This window comes from Pristiophorus japonicus, chromosome 8 (genome assembly GCF_044704955.1).
Source record: "Pristiophorus japonicus isolate sPriJap1 chromosome 8, sPriJap1.hap1, whole genome shotgun sequence".
NCBI lineage: Eukaryota > Metazoa > Chordata > Chondrichthyes > Pristiophoridae > Pristiophorus > Pristiophorus japonicus.
Window position 1 is genome coordinate 85,359,302 of NC_091984.1, and position 19,545 is coordinate 85,378,846.

The following is a 19,545-nucleotide window of genomic DNA, read 5'->3' on the forward strand; positions in this document are numbered from 1 at the left end:
GAAAAGGTTCTAAAGCGACTGGACAGAGTGGGACTCAGGCTGAAACGTTCCAATTGTGTTTTCCTGGCGCCAGAGGTCGAATTTCTGGGGAGACAGATCGCGGCAGACGGCATCAGACCCACGGACTCCAAGACAGAGGCCATCAAGAACGCACCCAGACCACAGAATGTGATGGAGCTGCATTCGTTCCTTGGACTCCTCAACTATTTTGATAACTTTCTACCAGGTTTGAGCACACTGCTGGAGCCCTTGCATTTATTGCTATGCAAGTTTGACGACTGGGTTTGGGGTAAATCTCAAGAGACAGCCTCCTTTAATAAGGCCAGAAATCTGCTATGCTCTAGCAAGTTACTTGTATGACCCATGTAAACGTTTAGTACTGGCATGTGATGCGTCATCGTACGGGGTCGGTTGTGTGTTACAGCAAGAAAATGTGTCAGGCAAACTGCAACCGGTTGCATATGCGTCCAGGAGTTTATCCAAGGCTGAAAGAGCCTACAGTATGGTTGAGAAAGAAGCGTTGGCTTGTGTATACGGAGTTAAGAAAATGCACCAATATCTATTTGGTCTCCGGTTCGAGCTCGAAACCGACCACAAACCGCTCACCTCAGTGCTCTCAGAAAGCAAAGGTATCAACACCAATGCTTCGTCCCGCATTCGGAGATGGGCACTAACATTGTCTGCGTATGACTATGTAATCCATCACAGACCAGGCACTAAGAACTGCACTGACGCTCTCAGTTGGCTGCCATTGACAACCGCCGGGGTGGAAATGGCGCAACCCGCAGACTTGCTTCTGGTAATGGATGCTTTCGAGAGAGAGGGGTCACCCGTCACGGCTCGCCAGATCAGGACCTGGACTAGCCAAGACCCCGTGCTATCACTAGTAAAAAGCTGCATCCTCAATGGGAGCTGGTCGGCGGTCCCCAGGGAAATGCAAGATGAAATCAAGCCATTTCACCAACACAAGGATGAATTGTCCATCCAATCAGATTGTCTTCTATGGGGGAATTGCGTGATCTTGCCCAAAAGAGGCAGTGAAACGTTTATATGTGACCTACACAGTACCGGCCCCAGGCATAGTCATGACGAAGGCAATTGCCAGGTGACACGTCTGGTGGTCCAGCATTGACTCCGAATTGGAGTCATGCGTACACCAATGCAACACTTGCTCACAGTTGAGCAACACATCCAGGGAGGCCCACCTGAGCCTGTGGTAATGGCCCTCCAAGCCGTGGTCCAGGGTCCACGTAGATTTCGCTGTCCCCGTTCTGGGGAAGATGTTTCTAGTAGCAGTGGACGCTTACTCACAATGGATTGAATGTATAATAATATCATCATGTACGTCCACTGCCACCATTGAAAGCCTTAGGACCATGTTCGCCACCCATGGTTTGCCCGACGTCCTTGTTAGTGACAATGGACCATGTTTCACCAGCTCGGAATTCAACGAGTTCATGACCCGCAATGTCATTAAGCATGTCAGGTCTGCCCCATTTAAGCCCGCATCCAACGGCCAAGCGGAACGGGCAGTCCAAACCATCCTGCAAAGCTTGAAACGCGTAACGAAAGGCTCCTTGCAAACCCGGTTATCCAGGGTCCTGCTCAGCTTCCAGACGCGCCCCCACTCGCTCACCGGGGTTCCCTCTGCAGAATTATTAATGAAGAGAGCACTCAAAACCAGGCTCTGCTTAGTCCACCCGGATTTCAATGATCACACAGAAACCCGGCGTCACCGGCATAACATGTACCATGATCGCGCGGCGGCATCGCGTGACATTGAGGTTAATGATCCGATGTTTGTTCTAAATTATGGTCATGATCCCAAGTGGATTGCTGGCACTGTCTTAGCCAAGGAGGGGAATAGAGTGTTTGTTGTGAAATTGTTGAATGGGCAAACGTACAGAAAGCACCTGGATCAGACCAAACTGCGATTCACGGACAACCAAGAACAGTTTGAAGAAGACCCTACCATCTATGATCCACCAACACGCACCCAACCAGCAATTGACCTCGCTGTCAACTACGCGGATGAACGCACCATACCCGACAGTCCGATTAGACCAGCCCACTGCCGTGCAGCAATGATCTGACCAACTCACTCATGCCAGGATTTCAACTCAGGCGATCGACCCAGGAACGCAGAGCGCCAGATCGCCTCAACTTGTAAATAACTTGTACTTAAGACTTTGGGAGGAAGTGATGTTATGTGTGTGAACCTAACCTATGTGTCAGACTTGCCACTAGGGGGCACACTTGTGGGAAACCTATGGGTCACCTGTGTACCCGGGAGCAAGCAGGTATAAAAGGCAGCCCACCATGTTGCTGCCTCACTTTGGAGTTATATTAAAGAAGACCAAGGTCACAATGGTTTGAGCTTACAATACAGTCTCGTGGAGTTATTCTGAACTTAACAGATTCATCACAAACATTCAAAAGGGTGCTGGATGAATTCCCGAGTGTGATTGACATGACTACATGTAGAAGGTAGGTTGATATTGGGGGATGGGTCTCCCAGTGACCAGGGTCTCCTGGGACTGTTTGATTGCAGGGATTCGAGAGGAATGTCCATTTTATTTTTCAACTAATTTGGCCTAAGGTTTGTGTCTTCCAGGACATTGGATGGCTGATTGGTCTGGGGGAGGGGCACAAATAGAGGCCACGGTGTGCATAAGTTGCACAATGCAGTATAAAATAGGCTTAATGGACGAGCTGGTCTTTTCCTGTCCTTTGTTTTTGTATGTCCGGTGTAATGACTTGTAGTGTTAGAGAGTACTGGAACTGTGAGGGAGCAGTGCCATAGAGGCAGACTTGAGAGGGAGACAATGGAGGAGATGGTGTGGACCACAGTATTGAAGGAGAGATTGATGTCAGCGAGCATGGCACTGAGGAAGGGAAGATGGGTCATCAGAAGCTTGGATAGAAAGGGATTAGGGGGCAAGTTTTGTTTTGTAACAGGATTATATAGACAGCAATGCAATAAACAGTCATGTTTTAGAAATGCCGTATATAAATAATAGTTATGAAATTAGCAGTCTTTATAACTAGTGGTTGTTCATTTTCTTTCCCCTATTTACTCCCTTCCTTTGGTCAATACCCTGACTCATGCTGGGTTACGTAAGTGATTAGCACTGACCACCTCTGGTACCTTGCCCAAGTGATAATTGTGTGACTGTTGCCACACTGTTCGACTAAACGAGTGTCACAGCCAAGACTCGCCCTGTTCTCCCGTCAAAGTCGACATGCATGCACTTTCCAGCAGAGGTCACTGGATGGAGATCTGCAAAGGGAACTACGGCTTATTTTTCTCCTTACTCCAGCCTGTTCTCTATTCCATAGTAAAAGTATTAGCTCCCTAGTTTTGCAAGGACCTGGGAAGAAAAATATCTTCTTGGGCTGTGACAGAACAAATTTCAGAATCTGTGAATTTGGCAGAGATAGTTTCAGATTTAGGCAAAATAACATGGATCTAACATTGCGTTGAAATACTATGAGCGGAGCGTGATACCCCATGGTGCAGATGAATGGCTAGTTAGATTCCATTGCTGTATTTCATCCTATTAAACTCGCAGACCATCACCCACAAACACTTGCCACGAGGAAAAGTAGCAGGAGATTTGATCAAGTGACTCCAGAAGCCTGACCGAATCTCCTGCTTGGTGTCCCAGACCAACCATTCCACTTCTCCTAAACTGCACTTTGAAAGAATAACTTCATGTTTTCTATCCTGTACATGCTGCAACAAACGGAAAGTGCCACAGAAGATTCCAGTTGGGCATTTTCATATTGAACCATGAGCGATGCAGATACTGAGCTTTTTTTCATTTTTATTTTTACTCTCCTTATTTGAAGGCATTGACTCATATTGGGGTGTGGTACCTTGCTCAAATGCCATATTATTCATGTGGAAATCGAAACAGTGAATCCATGGTATGGAATGATTAACAATTTGCAACGCTTGTTTTTTCTAGGGTCAGGGAATCCCCATAGGGAAATGAAGCATAATTTGGTTTGCCAGCAAGGTTGATCTAGCCGTTCTGAAATATTCTGAAAAGGTAACATTGTTAATGCCGGATTTAAAAAAATAAAACAAGTGAGCCATTGGAGACGGAAAGCTGAGGTCAGGGATGATCTAGCACATGATTTAAAGAAAGTCAGACATACACAGGCAGCTGTGGGTTGGTGCTGAGTTCCAGCATGTTCTGTGAAACCAGGAAATGAATTGAAAATAAGCCAGGATGAGCATTGGCTGCAGGCAAAAGCCAGTGGAGCAATGAGTTTGGCTTTCTCCTCCCAGGAAAGAAGCAAACGTGAAACTATTAAAATGATGGAGTACTTTCTTTTCCAGTGTGGTGCCCTCCTGGCTTTCCTTACTGAACCAAGATACTGAACATCACCTGATCCCTTCCTGTTATAAAGTTACATTAGCTGCATTAATGTATTACTTCCAGGCTGCAGATGTTGTTTTATCAGTGCGTGTCACTCATTCCAAGAGTCTTTGAATTAATCATTCATTTTTCACTTCAGTTGTTCTTAGCCATGTGAGAAATGTTTGGATTTCTAAATCTACTGCTGGTGTTTTTAGAATTTAAAGAAGGTATTCTGTAATCTGTTAACAACAACTACATTTGTCTGGCATCTTTGACATCCTACTGCACTTGACAAAGATAGAAAAACAGCTGGTGAGCATTAGTAGTAAAGTTTAGGGAACTGATCAAAGAAATGTTCAAAGTTGGGTTTTGAGGACATTTTTAGAAGTGGGAAAGATTTAAAGAAAGAGTTCCAGATTGCTAACGTTTCTGGTAATGAAGGAGCAATAAGGAAAGCTGGAGTTAGAAGAGTGGACTGTATGCACTGGGAAATGAAGTCTAATTTGTTTAATAGCCATTCTGAAATAAAATCATAGGCCCAAAAATTCCGGTCTCCCTGGGTCCGTACGGAGTGTCTACGGACCCGGGAAGGCATCGCAATAGACGGTTTTCAGCGCACGATGCGCATGCGCTGAAAATCGGCTTTTCTAATCTGTTAAGCTCCAGCTTGACAGATCATCCGCATATTGGGAGCGAGGACATTTGCAAGGGCACGATTGCTGGATTTACCCATATCTTGCCCAGCAAATGTCCTCAAAGCTCTTGCGCCTGATGAAAGCAGGCATATAGCCTACTTTTACAGGCGCAAGAGTCTTAAAACACACTTAAAACATAGAAAATAAAATTAAAAATACACATTTTATTTTTAAAAACCCTGCCCACTACCTTAAATTTATTTTAAACCATAATTAAAAAAACTTTTTAAAAACTCAGAAAAAAAATGTTTCTCTAAGATATTTATCAACTTTAATTTCAATTAATTTTAATTATGTGAGGTGTGTTTTTAATTTTTAATTTGGTGTTAATTGTGTTCGTTTTTTTTCTCAATTAATAGCAATGAGAACTCGTAGATACAGAGTTCTCATTGCTATGAATTGAGAATACTTTACCTGATCAGTTGAGCAGTCACACGTGACTGCACCTTCTGCGTGGGAACCTGGAGGATGGGAGCACGCCTCGCCTCGCGGGAAGAGAAGGCCTCCCCACCATAATCCGGGGCGCCTCCGGGACCACCAAATAATTTCGTTAAAATTCTCCGGTCGGAGGCAATTGCCCGTGGGAAGCCTCCGACCGGAATTTCAGGGCCAATGAATCATAGAATGGCTACAACACAGAAGGAGACCATTCAGCCCATTGAGCCTGTGCCGGCTCTCTGCAGGAGCACTTCAGCTAGTCCCACTTCCCTGCCCTTTCCCCATAGCCCTGCAAATGTTTTTATTTCAGGTACTTATCAAATTCCCTTTTGAAAGACACAATTGAGTCTGCCTCCTCCACCCTTTCAGCATCCTAACCACTCGCTGTGTAAAAAGGTTTTCTATCATATTTTCTTTTGCCAATCACTTTAAATCTGTGTCCTCTGGTTCTCGACCTTTCTGCTAATGGGAACAGTTTCTCTCTATCTACTCTGTCTAGACCCCTCATGATTTTTAACACCTCTATCAAATCTCCTCTCAACTTTCTCTGCTCTTAAGGAGAACAACCCCAGCTTCTGGGTGGCGGTGTGAGCTGTGAGGAGGATGCTAAGAGGCTGCAGGGTGACTTGGGCAGGTTAGGTGAGTGGGCAAATGCATGACAGATGCAGTATAATGTAGATAAATGTGAGGTTATCCACTTTGGTGGCAAAAATGTGAAGGCAGAATATTATCTGAATGGCGGCAGATTAGGAAAAGGGGAGGTGCAACGAGACGTGGGTGTCATGGTACATCAGTCATTGAAAGATGGCATGCAGGTGCAGCAGGCGGTGAAGAAGGCAAATGGCATGTTGTCCTTCATAGCTAGGGGATTTGAGTTTAGGATCAGGGAGGTCTTACCGCAGTTGTACAGGGCCTTGGTGCGGCCTCACCTGGAATATTGTGTTCAGTTTTGGTCTCCTAATCTGAGGAAGGATGTTCTTGCTATTGAGGGAGTACAGCGAAGGTTCACCAGACTGATTCCCGGGATGGCAGGACTGACATGTGAGGAGAGACTGGATCGACTGGGCCTTGAATTTAGAAGAATGAGAAGGGATCTCATAGAAACATATAAAATTCTGATGGGACTGGACAGGTTAGATGCAGGAAGAATGTTCCCAATGTTGGAGAAGTCCAGAACCAGGGGTCACAGTCTAAGGATAAGGGGTAAGTCTTTTAGGACCGAGATGAGGAGAAACTTCTACACTCAGAGTTGTGAACCTGTGGAATTCTCTACCGCAGAGAGTTGTTGTTGCCAGTTCGTTAGATATATTCAAGAGGGAGTTAGATGTGGTCCTTATGGCTAAAGGGATCAAGGGGCATGGAGAGAAAGCAGGAAAGGGGTACTGAGGTGAATGATCAGCCATGATCTTATTGAATGATGGTGCAGGCTCGAAGGGCTGAATGGCCTACTCCTGCACCTATTTTCTGTGTTTCTCAACCTGTCCTGCGTCCTTCAACGATTTGTGCACCTATACCCTCAGGTCTCTATTCATGAACCCCCTTTAGAATTGCACCATTTAGTTTATATTACCTCTCCTCATCCATCCTATCAAAATGTATCACTTTGCACTTTTCTGCATTAAATTTAATCGGCCATGTGTCCGCCCATTTCACCAGCCTGTCTATGTCTTCTTGAAGTCTATCACTATCCTCTTCACTGTTCACTATACTTCCAAGTTTTGTGTCATCTGCACATTTCATCTGCACATTTTGAAATTGTGCCCTGTATACCAAAAACACACTGCTGGTGTTTCTAGAATTTAAAGAAGATATTCTGTAATCTGTTAACAACAACTACATTTGTCTGGCATCTTTAACATCCCATGGCACTTGACAAAGGTAGAAAAACAAAAAAAGCAGTGGTCCTGGTAGCGAGCCCTGGGGAACATCACTGTGTACTTTCCTCCAGTCTGAAAAACAACTGTTCACCATAGAATCATAGAAAAATTACGACACAGAAGGAGGCCATTCGGTCCATTTTATTTGTGCCGATTGAAAAAGAGCTACTCAGCCTAATCCCACCTTCCAGCACTAGGTCGGTAGCCCTGTAGATTACGGCTCTTTAAGTGCACATTCAAGTACTTTTTAAATTTGATGAAGGTTTCTGCCTCTACCACCCTTTCAGGCAGTGAGTTCCAGACTCCCACCACCCGCTGGGTGAAAAAATGTTTCCTCATCTCCCCTCTAATCTTTCTACCAATTACTTTAAATCTATGCTACCTGGTTATTGACACCTCTGCTAAGGGAAATAGGTCCTTCCTATCCACTTTATCTAGGCCCTCATAATTTTATACACCTCAATTAAACCTCCCTCAGCCTCCTCTGGTCCAAGGAAAACAACCCCAGCCTATCCAAACTTTCCTCATAGCTAAAGTTTTTCAGTCCTGGCAACAACCTCGTAACTCTCCTCTGCATCCTTTCTCATGCAATCACATCCTTCCTGTAATGTGGTGACCAGAACTGCACGCTGTACTCCAGCTGTGGCCTAACTAGTGTTGTTTACAGTTCTAGCAATAAGGAAGTTATGCTGGAACTAATGCCTCAGCTAATAAAGGAAAGCATTCCGTATGCCTTTTTAACTACCTTAACTACCTTATTGACCTGTCCTGCTACCTTTAAGGATCTGTGATCTGTAGACATACACTCCAAGGTCCCTCTGTTCCTCCACACCTCTCAGTATCCTCCCATTTATTGTGTATTCCCTTGCCTTGTTGTCCCTCCCCAAAGGCATTACTTCACATTTTTCCGGATTGAATTCCATTTGCCACTTTTCTGCCCAACTGACCAGTTCATCGATATCTTCCTGCAGTCTAGAGCTTTCCTCCTCACTGTCAACCACACGGCCAATTTTTGTATCATTTGCAAATTTCTTTATCATGCCCCCTACATTTAAGTCTAAATTATTAATATATGCTACAAAAAGTAAGGGACCGAGTACTGAGCCCTGTGGAACCCCACTGGAAACAGCCTTCCAGTCACAAAAACTCCCCTCAACCATTACCCTTTGCTTCCTGCCACTGAGCCAGTTTTGGATCCAATTTGCCACTCTCCCTTGGATCCCATGGGCTTTTACCTTTTTGCTCAACCTACTATGTGGGACCTGGTTATTAAAATCCATGTAAATCCATAAATGCACTGCCCTCATCGTCCCTCCTTGTTACCTCCTCAAAGAACTCAATCAAGTTAGTCAGACACGACCTTCCCTTAACAAATCTATGCTGACTGTCCTTGATTAATCTGTGTCTTTCTAAACAAAGGTTCATATTGATTCCAGTAATTTGCCCACCACCGAGGTTAAAATAACTGCCCTGTAACTGTTCGGTTTATTCCTTCCCCCCTTTTTAAACAATGGTACAACGTTAGCAGTTCTCCACTCCTCTGGCACAACTCCTGTAACCAGGGAGGATTGAAAAATGATGGTCAGAGCCTCTGCAATTTCTTCCCTTGCTTCTTTTAATAGCCACGGATATATTTCATTTGGTCCTGGCGATTTAATTACTTTCAAGGATGCAAAACCCCTTAAAACTTCCTCTCTTACAATGTTTATCCCATCCAATATTTCACTATCTTGCTCCTGAACTTCAACGTCAGCATCGTCTCCCTCTTTTGTGAAGACAGCTGCAAAGTATTCATTTAGTACCTTACCCACATCCTCCACCTCCACACATAGATCACCATTTTGATCCCTAATAGGCCCAACTCTTTCCTTCGGTTATCCTTTTGCTTTTTATGTAATTGTAAAACATCTTTGTGTTTTCATTGATTCTCCTTGCCAGTATTTTCTCATGCCCTCTTTTTGCTTTCCTAATTTCCTTCTTAATTTTACCCCCGCACTTTCTATACTCTTGTAGACTTTCTGCAGTATTGAGCTCACGATATCTGATATAGGCTTCCTTTTTTTTTTGCCTTATCTTACGCTGTATACACTTTGTCATCCAGGGGCTCTAAATTTGGCAGTTCCACACTTTTTCTTTGTGGGTACATGTTTACCCCAAACTCCATGTACCCCCCTCTTGAATGCCTCCTACTGCACTGATTTACCTTCAAGTAACTGTTTCCAGTCCGCTTTTGCTAAATCACTTCTCAGCCTAGTAAAATTGACCTTGCCCCCAATTTAGAAATCTTACTCCTGTTTTTTCTTTGTCCTTATCCATAATTATACTAAAACCACTACTCTCTGTTTCCTGTCACTCAGCTAATTTCGTATCTATGCTGTCACTGTTCCTTTTATTCCATGGGCTTCAACTTTGTTGGCAAGCGCTTTTTGGAAGTCCATGTACACTACATCAACTGTATTTCCCTCATCAACCCTCTCTGTTACCTCATCAAAAAACTCAATCAGGTTAGTTAAACACGATTTGCTTTTAACAAACCCATGCTGGCTTTCCTTAATTCTTCTTCTTCTTTCGTATGATAGTAGCAAAGCCAATAAGATGTCAATGTCTAAGTCAGATATCCAGGCCATAGCTTCTGGTGTAACAGTGTGGATATCTTATACACTGCCAGTGAATTTCCTCATCAAGTGTCTTCACTACCTCCTCTTTCACTATGACATTGGCAGCATCTTCCTTGGTAAAGACAGATGCAAAGTACTCATTCAGGCAGCCATCTGCCTCCATGCATAGGTCTCCTTTTTGATCCCTAATCGGCTCCACCCCTCCTCTTACAACTCGTTTACTATTTATATGCCCGAGATATTCTGAAAAGGTGACATTGTTAATGCCAGATTTAAAAAAAATGAGCAAGCCATTGGAGACGGAAAGCTGAGGTCAGGGATTATATAGCACATGATTTAAATAACTGTATGGGCATATACAGGTATATGAGATTGCAAAGGCAGGGAGTGGTGAGGCTGTGGTGGGATTTGTAAATGAGCAAATGGATATTGAATTCTGTACATTGAGGAATGGGGACAGTGGTGATGGGTGAATGGGACTGAGTGCAGGACAGGATGCAGGTGGCAGAGTTTTCCATGATTTTGAGTTTATGTCGATGAGAACACCATTCGAGAAATTCAACCCTCAGATGATGAAGACGTGGATGAGGTTTTTAGCGGCAGTGGTGGTGAAATAAGAGCGGAAGGAGGTAATGCTGCTGAGATGGAAATATGTAGTCTTGATGATGGATATATTTATGGAGTTGGAAGCTTAGGTTGAGGTCAGGTGGGATGTTGAGTGTGTGTACTATCAGGTTTAGTCTTAGTGCACAGCTAAAGAGGGAGATGGGATCAGGGATTTAGGGTATAGAACTTTTGGTGACAGCTGAACAGGATGGTTTTATTCCTACCAAAGTTAACTTAGAAAAATTCGGGGACATTCAGGACTTGATGTTGGACAAATGCTCAGAGAGCATGGTGGTGACCGTGGATTTGTGAGTGATGGTGGAAAGGTAAATCTGGGTGTTGTCTGTATACATATGGAAGCTGACCCCTTGCCTATGGGTAATGAGGAAGCATGTAGATGCAGAATTGGAGGGAACGAAGGATGGAGCCTTGGGACACTCCTGAGATAACTGCAAGGGGTGAGAGTAGAGGTCTTTGCAGGATATGTGCTAGCTACAGTGGGCACATAGGAGTGGAATCAAGCAAAGGCAGTGCGATAGAGATGGAGGAGAGCTGGTGAGAGATGAGTGGTCAACCATTTTTAACACCATGGCGAGAAGATGAGAGATAATGTGCCATGGTTATAATCGCAGAGGACGTCGTTGGTGACTTTGACTAGGGTGGTCTTTGTGCTGTAGGCAAAGTGGAACCTGGGCTGAAAAGATTCAAACAGGGAGTAGTGGTTCAGGTATGCACAGAATTGGGTGGAAACAAAGCATTTGAGGGCCTTAGATAGGATAGGAAGGGAAGTTAGAAATGGGGTAGTAATTGAATCATATGGAATGGTGGGCTTTTTGAAGAGAGAGTGGTAACAGTATTTTTGAAGGACAGAGGAACAGAGCCTGAGGAAAGGGAGTAATTGGCAATGTCTGCAAGCATAAAGCCAAAGAAAGATAGTTATGTGAAGAGCTGGGTTTGGAAGTGTTATATATGTATACTTGTATTTACTCTGTACAGCCACCAGAGGGCTCATCCCCTGGAATCCCTTGGGAGCACAGGTATTTAATGAGGCTTCACAGGTTGGAGCGGCACTCTGGAGACCTGCAATAAAAGACTAAGGTCACACTTTACTTTGAGCTCGCAGTGTTCAGTCTGATTCTTTCTCCAACGAGTGTGCAGGCGAGCTGCAAAGCCTGTTAAACCTGCAAATCACCATGTTGCAGAGGAGGACAGATCCACGGAGGATCACAATGAACCAGAACCTCAGATCGAGGAAGCAGAGGTACATGGGGTGCACACATTCACCACGAATTGTCCCCCGATAATGCTGAATGTTGAACTAAATAGACTCCCTGTGTCAATGGAGCTGGACACGGGCGCGAGCCAGTCCATCATGGGCAAAAAGACTTTCGAAAGGTTGTGGTGCAACAAGGCCTCAAGGCCAGTCTTAACTGCAGTTCGCATGAAACTAAGAACTTACACGAAAGAACTGATTCCTGTAATTGGTAGTGCTACCGTAAAGGTCTCCTACGATGGAGCGGTGCACAAGCTACCACTCTGGGTGGTACCGGGCAATGGTCCCACGCTGCTCGGTAGGAGCTGGCTGGCAAAGATACGCTGGAACTGGGACGACGTCCGAGCGCTATCAACCGCTGACGACACTTCGTGTGCCCAGGTCTTAAACAAATTTCCTTCGCTGTTCGAACCAGGCATCGGGAAATTCCAAGGAACAAAAGTGCAGATCCACCTAATACCGGGGGCACGACCCATCCATCACAAGGCGAGAGCAGTACCGTACATGATGAGAGAAAGGGTAGAGATCGAGCTAGACCAGCTGCAAAGAGAGGGCATCATTTCCCCGATCGAGTTCAACGAGTGGGCAAGTCCTATTGTCCCAGTCCTCAAGGGAGACGGCACCGTCAGAATCTGTGGCGATTACAAAGTAACTATCAATCGTTTCTCCCTGCAGGTCCAATACCCACTACCAAAGGCTGACAACCTCTTTGCAACGCTGACGGGAGGAAAGATGTTCACGAAGCTGGATCTGACTTCAGCCTACATGACGCAGGAACTGGAGGAATCATCAAAGTCCCTCACCTGCATCAACACGCACAAAGCTCTTTTTGTTTATAACAGATGCCCGTTTCGAATCCGATCGGCGGCGGCGATATTCCAGAGAAACGTGGAAAGCTTACTGAAGTCAGTCCCGCACATGGTGGTCTTCCAGGACGACATCTTGGTTACAGGTCGGAACACAGTCGAGCATCTGCAGAACCTGGAGGAGGTTCTTAGTCGACTCAACCACATGGGGCTCAGGTTAAAACGCTCGAAATGCATTTTCCTGGCGCTTGAAGTGGAGTTCCTGGGAAGAAGGATTGTGGCGGATGGCATCAGGTCCACCAACGCGAAGATGGAGGCAATCGAGAATGCACCGAGGCCACAGAATGTGACGGAGCTGCCGTCATTTCTGGGACTCCTGAACTATTTTGGTAACTTCTTACCAGGTCTCAGCACATTGTTAGAACCACTGCATGTCTTACTACGAAAAGGGGACAAATGGGTTTGGGGCAAAAGCCAAGAAAATGCCTTTGTAAAAGCGAGAAAATTGTTATGCTCAAACAAATTGCTTGAGTTGTATGATCCATGTAAGCATTTGGTACTAGCATGTAATGCGTTGTCATATGGTGTGTATTTGTTAGATCTCTTAATTTCCAATGAAATACGAACTCCGGTTGTAGTTTTAATGTAACTTTATTCTGGCAGCAGCAATAAGCTTCTGGCTTTAAGCCAGGTCTTTGTCCTTCTGAAACCACATAGCCAAAATGGCTGTACTTATATCTGGTTCAATTTACAGAAAAGAACTCGCCTTCTTTGACCTTATTGGCTCATTTGATAGTCTGTTAACCTTTTAATTGGCTCGTTCCCCAAGCTCCTAAAATGTCAAGTTGATTGATGACTTAATGCAATGTGGTCTGTGTTTTCTCAAAAACTGCAGCCGGGCTGCAGAGCTTGAATTCTCTATCAGTATTGCAACAAACTAATGATTTTGGGAAACTGCAACCGGTTGCTTATGCATCCAGGAGTCTGTCTGCTGAGAGAGTCTACAGCATGATTGAGAAAGAAGCATTAGCGTGTGTCAGTGGGGTAAAGAAAATGCATCAGCACCTGTTTGGGCTAAAATTCGAATTAGAAATTGACCATAAGCCACTTGTATCCCTCTTTTCCGAGAGTAAAGGGATAAATACCAACGCATCGGCCTGCATCCAGAGATGGGCGCTCACGTTGTCCGCATACAACTACGGCATCCGCCACAGGCCAGGCACAGAAAACTGCGCCGATGCTCTCAGTAGGCTGCCATTGCCCACCACGGGGGTGGAAATGGCCCAGCCCACAGATCTAGCCATGGTTACGGAAGCATTTGAGAGTGGGCAATCACCAGTCACTGCCCGGCAGATCAAAACCTGGACAAGCCAGGACCCATTATTATCTCTAGTCAAAAGCTGTATGTTTCACGGGAGCTGGTCCAGTGTCCCAGTGGAAATGCAGGAAGAGATAAAGCCGTTCCAGCGGCGCAAAAATGAAATGTCTATCCAGGCAGACTGCCTTCTGTGGGGTAATCGAGTAGTGGTCCCCAAGAAGGGCAGAGACACCTTCATTAATGACCTCCACAGTACCTACCCAGGCATTGTAATGATGAAAGTGATAGCCAGATCCCACGTGTGGTGACCCGGTATCGATGCGGACTGCGTTCACAGATGTAATACATGCTCGCAGTTAAGCAATGTACCCAGGGAGGCGCCGCGAAGTTTATGGTCTTGGCCCTCCAAACCGTGGTCTAGGATACACGTCGACTACGCAGGCCCGTTCTTGGGTAAAATGTTCCTTGTGGTTGTAGACGCGTACTCCAAGTGGATTGAATGTGAGATAATGTCGGCTAGCACGTCCGCTGCCACTACTGAAAGCCTGCGGGCCATGTTTGCCGCACACGGTCTGCCCGATGTCCTGGTGAGCGACAACGGGCCATGTTTTACCAGTGCTGAGTTCAAAGAGTTCATGATATGTAATGGGATCAAACATGTCAGATCTGCCCCGTTTAAACCAGCGTCCAATGGTCAGGCAGAGAGAGCAGTGCAAACCATCAAGCAAGGCTTGAAGAGGGCAACGGAAGGCTCACTGCAGACTCGCCTATCCCGAGTCCTGCTTAGCTACCGCACGAGACCCCACTCACTCACTGGGATCCCAGCTGCTGAACTGCTCATGAAAAGAGCACTTAAGACAAGACTCTCGTTAGTTCACCCTGATCTACATGAACAGTTAAAGAGCAGGCGGTTTCAACAAAGTGCATACCATGATAGCGCAAATGTGTCATGCGAGATTGAAATCAATGATCCTGTATTTGTATTAAATTATGGACAAGGTCCCAAGTGGCTTCCTGGCACTGTCGTAGCCAAAGAGGGTCAAACTTTCAAATGGACTCATTCACCGGAAACACTTGGATCAAATCAAACTCAGATTCACGGACTATCTTGAGCAACCCACCTTGGACCCTACCTTTTTTGATTCCCCAACATACACACCAGTGGCAACCGGCACCACGGTTGACCACGAAGCAGAACCCATCATCCATAGCAGCCTAGCAGGGTCCAACACACCAGGCAGCCCAGCAAGACCAGCTGCACAGCAGCCCAGCGAGGGCCCAACAAATGATTCAACAGCACCAGCTTTCACACCGAGACGATCAACCAGGACAAGAAGGGCACCAGATTGACTCACGTTGTAAATAGTTACACTATTGACCTTGGTGGGGGAGTGTTGTTATATATGTAAACTTGTATTTACTCTGTACAGCCACCAGAGGGCTCATCCCCTGGAGTTCCAAGGGATCCCATAATCCCTTGGGAGCACAGGTATTTAAGGAGGTTTCACAGGTTGGAGAGGCATGCTGGAGACCTGCAATAAAAGACTACGGTCACACTTTACTTTGAGCCCACGGTGTTCAGTCTGATTCTTTCTCCATACACTACAGGAAGTAGGTCAAGAGTGCAAGAGATGAATCGCATGGAGGAAATGAACCCTGCACCTCCTGACACTATGAGAGAATCGCTGCCAGAAGCTGCTCCCTCTTGGATGGCTGCTTCACTGACATAAGGGTCGCCTCAGGCATTAAAAGCTCTCGGGGGACCATCCCACCACTCACTGCCTGGCATTGTCTCATTCAGGAAGCACCAGGAGCTCAATCAAGTAAGATAGCTGGCACAAAGGGTAGAACCAGTGTTAAGAAGTAGTTGTAGATAGGATAAATCAATTTTTGTCACCTTTGGGTGAATGTTGCTCTGCAAAGTAAACTCAGCTTCATGACACAGAGTATTGAGTTAATTTCTGTGTATGCTTGAAGCTTTTAGTAATTGGATGATGACAAGGGAAATTAAGACTTCTACCTTAATAAGTAATAGGCAGATGTTCTTGATGGTGAGGCACTCTCTGCCTGCGGAAGCCTTACTGGAGTTGTAAGCCATGACTGCAATGGATAGTCCTGATCACCAAATAACCATTCTGATATCTGGCTTTGAGTATGGTCGACTTATTGCACGATGAAAATATCGTGACAACTTCCTGGGTAGCAGACATTCACTGACTCAGGTTCATCAACAACTTATACTTATGTTACAGCTTTATTGCACAGAACATCCCAAGGTGCTTTACAAAGCAGGAGAATAAATAAATAGAAGAACTCATGCCAAGCCATGATGGTAACGATAAAGGGATGTGATTGAAAGCTTCGTCGAAGGATGGGTTTTGAGAACGTTGTTAAAGATGGAGAGAGACGTGGAGAGGCTCAGGGGTTTGCACGGGGAGGCTGCAAAAAGTAGAGCTAAACAGATGGATGGTTCTACCATCAATGGTGAGATGGAGGGTAGGCGGGATGCACTAAAGTCCAGAGGACCAAAGGATACTGGAAGGAATATTAGACTGGGGAAGATTGCAGGGATAAGCAGCCAAAGCTGTGGACGATTTGAATATGAAAATAAGGCTTTTAACGTTGATATTTGGGAGAACGTGAGATAATATAGGCCAGTGAGGATTGGGGCCTGATAGGCAGACGGGAATAAGTCCTCGTGCCTGATGATAATGTCACCGAGCGACAGCATGTAGACGTGGAAAAGAATGGGGCCAACAATAGATGGCTAGAGGACTGTCCTGGGCTAGGAATTCATACATTCAAACAAGTCAGAGTATAACCATGCAGGGCAGTCTCATTCAGCTAGATAACAAAGGAGAGATGATGGAGAAGCAATGATGGTAGATCATATCAAATCCTGCAGAGGGGCTGAGGTGGCGAAGAAAGATAAAGCATTATGGTCACAGTCACCAATTATGTCATCTGTGTCTTTGGCTAGGGTACTGGGCCCTGTGTTTTTTTAAACTTGAGGAAATATTGATCAGTGCCTTGCCTATTTCTTTGAGGATTCTGGAGTGTACTTTATCTGATCCATTTGCACTGTAGACATTAAAGGCTGATTTGAACTCCCAGTGGGAGTCATGATGGTGAATGGCAAACCATCCAGTTCCCTGGAGCATGAGGCTTGGGAGATTTTAACTCTCCCAGGGGGAAGCGCTAGCTGCTTGGTAAGTGGGAGCGGGATTTTGGGCAGCCCTACCTCTTTATTGATAATTTTGAGTTTAGTATAACTATCCTCATTACTTTTTGTTTCCTTTATATATGTCTTTTAAAATAGACCTGTTTGACTTTCAGGTTATTTATTGTGCTGCACTGCTCTGGGTTTTACTATGTTTCTTGCACGGATCAACATCCTTTCCATGTCCCTTAACAGAGCCCTAACAATTCCTTTGCCATTTTGTTTTCTCAGTTCTTCAACCCAGTCAATCCTCCTGGGAGCTTCAAGATTGCTCTTCTGAAGTCCTGCACATCTGTATTGTTATCTTTGGCCTCAGCCTCAATAATATTAAATCTAACCAATGTTCCCACTGCAGGAGGACAGTCTTTATTGTACCAATACGATATTTTCATTTCCTGCATCAGCCTTGTGATCCCTCTGAATGAGACTGCAAATTTCAGATAATTTCTGTGTCATTTTACTTCGCCAAATGTTTATGGAGGGTAGAGAATAGGACGCTGGCCAGGAGATCATTGGAATAGTTGAATCTGCAGGTGACAAAGACATGGATGATGAGTTCATAGAATGCATTCAAAGCAGTTTCCGAGAACAATACGTCATGGATCCAACCAGCGAACAGGCTATTGTGTAATGAGACACGGTTAATTAGTAATCTCATAGTAAAGGATCCTCTGGGGAAGAGTGATCATAATATAATAACATTTCACATTGAGTTTGAGAGTGAAACACTTCAGTCAGAAACAAGAGTCTTAGGTGCTGAAATTGCCCCTCTGAGAAAGGCCCGTTTGCACCTCAACCCAGTGGCCACACTGCGGAGTCCAGTGGCCACCGAGGTTTTGTGAAATGGCCGCCACCATAGGTATTGCCCTGACGCGGCTTAGCCGCCGTGTGCAACACCGCACCTCTTCTTCTTCACTTTCGCGGCAGTGACTGATAGCACTCTTAAGTGCATCATCACGCCGCGTACCACCAAGGTCCCAGACGGGAAGCAGAATTCCCCTTAAAAAGTCATCCGGCTGCTCAGCGGTGCAAAGAGTTTGATTTTTGTAGTGGTGCATCATTGGAGATTTGGACCGCTGGAGTGGATTAAAGGATTGGTGCTGCTCACGGTGTGTGCTGCAGTACTCATCTGAGCATGTCTCCATATTTGTGGTGGTCTGCTGCATGCTCCACAACCTCGCCATCATGAGGGCACAGCCATTGGAGGACGATGGAGCAGTGGCACCTGTGCAGGAGGAGGAGACTCAGGAGGAGGAGGAGGAGGAAGTGGGTTGGCAGCCATGCAGGGGGCAGCTTCCCCATCCTAACCCTGCAAAGGAAGCACAATGCCGTCTCATTGCTGCCTGCTTCACATAAGTAAATGCCCACAAGCCTGCATCTGACCATCTCCATGGGCCAACCTGTGAGCCCTCTCACAAACCATTCACAAACACTGAAATGACAGAGCTGATCACAAATTCCAAACACTAAATAAAGATTTATTACAACCCAAACAATGGGTATCCAAAACACACATCATCCATTATCACCTTTGTTCCACTCCTGATTACCTCCCTTATGGAGACCTATCCTTACACTGCCGCAGTGTCTCCCCTTTGCCTGCCTCATGGCTTTGGGAAGGCGGCTGTGTGTGTGTGGAGGAAGCTGCAGATGTCCTTCTCAGACACCCTTGAACAGCTGTGGCCCTGGAAGGGCTGGATGAAGATTGGGCCGCATTCTCCTGTGCATCTTCAGTCGGAAGTGGCTGGGGCGAAGCCATGATTGGCAGCAATTACGCAATGCCAGCTCTTGGCTCAGGGCTGACGTGAATTGGAGAGGCAACATCAGTACCCTGGTCCAAGGAGCCAGCGCCACTCCCCCAGGGCAGCACCCCACCTACCCAGCAAGCTGCTGGACCACAGGTTGGCAGGGTGCGGTGGCACCGTTAGGCCCCCGGGGGACCATGGTGAACCCAGTCGCAATGGCAGTAGTCAAATGTCGCTTAGCCTCCAGCTGACATTGCATGACAGCAGCCACACTCTGGAAGCCATCAGAGATGACAGCAGTCAGAGGCTCTGTACCCTGCTACCCAGAGTGCATGAGTGCATTCTGAGTTTCCAGGGCAGGGGCCATCCTGTGCAAAGAAAGGTCAATTCGAACTGAAGACACAGCTGCAAAACCTGCCCTTTAAGAAGGCCATCTGCATCGTAAACAGATGGTTTTGCAACAACTAGATAAGAGGGAAATTTTGCGGTGCAAACACCACACCACTGAAAACAGCCATTACCACCGGGAATTAAGACTCCACTCCGTTTATGACCAAAAAAGGGCAATTTCGATTACCG